Source organism: Stegodyphus dumicola, chromosome 5, assembly GCF_044657685.1.
Source record: "Stegodyphus dumicola isolate Sdum_Otavi_A_Nest chromosome 5, ASM4465768v1".
NCBI lineage: Eukaryota > Metazoa > Arthropoda > Arachnida > Araneae > Eresidae > Stegodyphus > Stegodyphus dumicola.
In genome coordinates, this window is record NC_140772.1 from 184138777 (window position 1) to 184144063 (window position 5287).

The 5287-nt window shown below is 37.8% G+C and overlaps 1 non-coding gene across 1 annotated transcript; it reads left to right on the plus strand.

Annotated features, from left to right (window-relative positions):
- The first annotated feature begins 344 nt into the window (after positions 1–344).
- TRNAT-GGU (transfer RNA threonine (anticodon GGU)) lies at positions 345–416 on the plus strand. The gene has a single exon. It is a non-coding gene; the product is annotated as a tRNA-Thr (tRNA).
- The last annotated feature ends 4871 nt before the right edge of the window (positions 417–5287 follow it).

Here is a 5287-nt window from a genome sequence, read left to right on the forward strand (position 1 = left end):
GTGAAGAACATCTGGACTATGAGAGTAATGTGGAAGAAGATCTAGAAAAACCTCTTAAAGCATTTATTTCCACATAATGCTAAAAACAATCAGCATCAAAAAAGGAAATATCATGCATAATGGTCAGCCTAGGTTCTTGGAATTATCGCTGTTTCCACCAAAGTCTTGTTAACATGGCTCTTGTCAATTCAGTAAACTATGCTAATATCAGAACAATAAGCTTCAGAATAATTCATTGGGAAAGACAATTTGGTAGGTGAGCACGTCCAGCAGATGTGAATTAAGGAGGTCAAAGAGGTGTAAGGAGGTTAAGTTATAAGGTATTTCTCCCACTTCCCTAGCGTGCCTTCGTGGTGTAACGGTAGCACGCTGGGCTGGTATTCCAGAGGTCCGTGGTTCGATTCCCGGCGAAGGCGGTTCCTATTTTTCATCTTTTCCGCTTCCAATTAACCTAATGACTCTACAAGTGGCGCCCGAACTAAAAGGGTTGTGGATGATGATTCTCCGCACCCAGGATTTGGCGACTAGGTCCCCTAAAACCCTAGTCGCCCTTTAAAAAGGGGAGTATATAAGGTATTTCTCCCACTTCCATAGCGTGCCTTCGTGTTGTAACTGTAGCACGCTGGGATGCCGGTATTCCAGAGGTCCGTGGTTCGATTCCCTGAGAAGGCGGTTGCTATTTTTCATCTTTTCCGCTTCCAATTAACCTAATGACTCTAGAAAATCTCCTCACCTCGTTTGGCTATACGTCCAATTCGATTTCTTTAACCTCAAGCTTCCAAGCTATTGTTATCCAAATAAGAATATGGAATTCAGTTTCAGTCTATTCCTTTTATTTGACCCCAAATCATCTCATCTATCAACAAGATATAGAAGAGCTTATACAGCAGTAAGGTGAACCCTTTACCATAATAGGGAAATTTAATGGCCACAATACTCTCACTAAGTAAGGTCGCAAATCCTCCAGGCAGACAAATTGAGCAAATGATGGGAGGTGAACGCATTTGTCTCCTGAATAATGGACAACATAGATATTTACAAGTGTTTACAAGGACTTACCATGCTCTTGATCTTGCCATCGGTTCACCATCCTTTTATGGTTTAAGTATTGGAAATCATCCATATAACAGCGATCATTTTCCCACATTTGTAATTGTAGAAGACGTAAATCCCATGTGAAGATCATTTTATTTTGTACTTATGAGGCAGATTAGGAACTCTTCTTCTGTCTTGCAGAGTTCACAGAAGAAATGGTGAAAGATGTGTCTATCGATGATGCAGTGAAATTCATTATTGATATTATTATGCTAGTAGCTACAGTGCCTATGCCTATGATTTCAAGTAAAATACCAAAATATTCAAACACATGGTAGAACCGTGAATACACGGAATTGCTGAGACAATAAAAAAATTTTCGGAAGCTTTTGATAGGTACCTAACTTTATGAAACCTTATAATCTTCAAGTCAAAACAAATGCAAGAAAAGTAAGACGCAAAACTCAGAAGGATAACTTTCTCTACCGCAAGTAAACGAGTGTGGAAAAGAGTTAAGAAAGCATGAGGGATGGACAAAGGCCATTCATTTTCCTTTCTCGAAAAAGGTTGCACAGTGATTAGCTCAACAGAAGAAATTTCGAACTACATATAGTGAAGCCTTTGCTGCCTTATCAAGTGGCATCAACAATAAACTGGTGGTATTTCTTTCTCTGAAATGCGTTCACAGGAAGCTCTCACTGCATTTACCTCCATAAAATCTGAGCCTTATAATGGCACGTTTACTCTGATTGAACTAAGAGGAGCTTTGTTACAGACAGATAGGTCTAACCTGGATACAAATGTTTTCATTTAAACATCTGCCTATAAGTCACTGATTAGCGTTTCCGGTTTTTACAATTGTCTGTATAAGAAGCAAACTTTTCTGTTGCATGGAAGAAAGCTGTTGTCATTCCCATAGCTAAGCCAATGAGACCCGAAAAAACTCCCTCCAGTTATCAGCACATTGTAACGAGCTGCGTCTATAAATTGTTTGAAAACAAAATGGTAAAACGCTGCCTAGTCTATTACTTTAAAAAAGCAGCGTAATCTCGCCTTATAACTATGGTTTTTGTAAAGGCAGAACAACTATCGGTAGCATGTTACTTTAGGAAACCTCCCTCCGTAAACTTTCGTCAAGAGAAACCATCTAATCTGTGTCGTTTTAGACATTGAAGAGGCATACGATTAAGCATAGAGATGCGCCATTTCGAGTAACCTTCACGTCAGTAGCTTACGCTGAAACCTACAAATTTTTCTGCAAAAGTTATTGAAGGCAAATACTTTTCGGGCAAGGATATGCTGTATTTTTCAAATGTCTTTGGACAAGAACAGGGCGTACTTGGGGGCTGTGTTGCAATCGTTGCAGTGTTCCGCTTAAAAATAAATTCACTTTTAAAGGAACTTTCTCCTACCGTTTCAGGATCATTGGTACGTTGATAACTAAGATGTCAGTGTGTAGAAACGATATATTGAGAGACTGTTCCAGCTAAATCAGAATTTGTATTTTCGACGCACAAGAGCTTTTGTGTGCATTTTTATAAAAAACGAGGATCTCATTCTGAGTTTGAGCTTCATTTTCAAGAGATTTCACTTTCAGCTGACGTTATGTTTTTAGAAGCAATTTTCGATCGAAAACTTACCTTTCTTCCCCATATTCTGCAAATGACAAAGAAGAATTTTAAAACACTAGAATTTTTAAAAGTCTTGTCGAACTTTTCCAGAGACGTGAAGCGTTTCTCATTGCATAATGCATTTTCTCCCATCTTCCAGCATGCCTTCGTGGTGTAAAGGTAACATACTCGACGCGTATTCGAGAGGTACAGGCTCGAGTCCCGGCGTGGGCATTGCACATTTTTCACATCTTCTGCCTCAAAATAACATAATGACCTTATAAATGGTGACCGAACTTAAAGGTGGTGGACAATAATTTGTCACTACCAGGATTTGGCGAATGGACCTCCTAATCCCCAGTCGTCCTTTCAAAATGTGAATATGTAAGGTATTTTTTACCTCTTTCCAGCATGTCTTCGTGGTCTAACGTTAGCACACTCGGCTAGTATTTGAGAGGTGCAGGTTCAAGTCCTGGAAGAGAAGGCATTGCACATTTTTCATATATCGTGCTTCAAAATAACCTAATGAACCTACAGTTGTTTCACATTCATCATGCGATAGCCCAATCTAGATTGGATTATGACTCAGAAGATTACAGATCAATATAGTCTTCTGATTTATTAAAACTGGTTCATCAGGCTTTACGGGCTTGCCCGGGAGATTTCAGAATGTCACCTGTTTAGATGACGTATGTTGGTTGTTATGAGTCATCAATCCAGTTACAGCGTTAGTAGTTGTTTCTTCAATAATATATTGTTGTGTTCTACGGATTCGTGGATTTGGAGTGATTGATAACGTCACTTGATGAAAAACCAAAAACAGTTTATTCGTCAGTATTACACAGGAGAGTTTCAAAAACACGTTTATCATCGTTATCGCTGTATTTCTGCATCTTTCTTCATTTCTTTCTACTACTTTTATTTATTCATCTTTACAAAGAATATTTTCACTTTCTTCCAGTTCCACTTCACGCACTTTGAGAATCAAAAGCATCATTCCCGTCTTTCATTCCTTCATTTTTTATTTCTTTTTCTTTAATTTTGTTAGGTGTTTCATCCTTCATTTTTTTATCTTTCTGAGACACTAAATTAGCTACTTCCTTCATTTCTTCATCCTTTCATTCTTCAGATGCCACTACTGTCACATATTCTACTTTGACTCCAAATTTCTGTCCAAACTTCAAGATGTCTTTTCTAATCCTCTTTTGCTTCACTACCATTCGTAGGAGTTGCTCTTACAGATTTTCTTATCCGTATTTTATTTCTCTCTTGATTTCAGTCTTCATCTCCTCCTATCTGGCTTTCATCTCTTCTTGTCCGGCTTTCTCTTCTTGTCCGGCTTTCTCTTCTTGTCCGGCTTCTAACAAACTCATCTCAGCCTTCATCTCCTCCTGTCTGGCTTTCATCTCTTCTTGTCAGGCTTTCATATCACTTAACAAGTCCATCAAAACCTTCATACCTCCGCAAGGGCTTTCTCCTGTAGGCGGGTCACAAGCATTCACTTGTAAATCCCACTTCTGACACAAGTTGTTGCGTTTTATGTGTTCGCGGATTTGAAGTGATTGATGACAACAATTGACGAAGAATCGAACACAATATATTCGTCAGTATTACACAGGAGAGTTCCAAATTCTCATTCACAGCCGTCGAAAAACTTCGATAAATACGCTGAAACAATCAGCAACACATCCTTCAGGCTATCCGGCTATAACGGTTAAGACAGCTTCACGGCAAAACCCTAAAATACAGCTTCCGACTCGATCGATCGCTCGAGCTAATCTTTGAACTCAAAGCAGTACTAATAAACTCAATACACTCAAGATACTGTTCACGATAAACTCTTCATGGTAAACTCTACTCCGCGTACAGGCAGGGAATTGATAGTTTTTGACCTGCCTTCGAGAGCATTCTCGGAAAAACTGGTAAAAATTCGTTCTAGAATGTTCTCTCTTCGTTTATGGCATATTGCCAGTTTTGTCTCCAAATGGGCGATTTCGCCCCAAATCTGACAATCCTGCTTTTCTTGACATTTTCTGGAAACCTTACTACCGCTTTGTGGGGAAGCTATGTTATCGCAGCTGGGCGTTTCGTAACAATATTATCTCAACCTGATTATTTTAGCAAAGCATCGACATGAACTGTAAAAAAAAAACTGTAAGATTACTAAGAAAACTCATGGAAACTGGGATGCCATGAGTTATTTGAGTAACAGAAACAGGTGTATATTTTGTAACTTTACAAGAATTTTGCCTGTAATTATTACATATCTTTTTCTTGTAATATCACAGCTTATAGTTATGGAAGTAGAACATATTTTTCTCTTGTAAAATCCCAAACGATATATCTGTAATGGTTGCAGATTATTTGCGTGTAATATTACAGCAAATAATTATGTAAAAAGAACATGTTTTTCTCATGTAAAATCTCAACAGATATATCTGTAACCGTTACAGGTTATTTGCTTGTATTATTGCAGCAAGTTATTATGTGAGTAGAAGATGCTTAAGAAGGATATCTGTATGAATATATATATATATATAAATAATGATATCTGTATATATATATATATATATATATATATATACAGATATCATTATACAGATATATGCAAGTGAAGCATAATAATTTGGTTTTTTAAATTA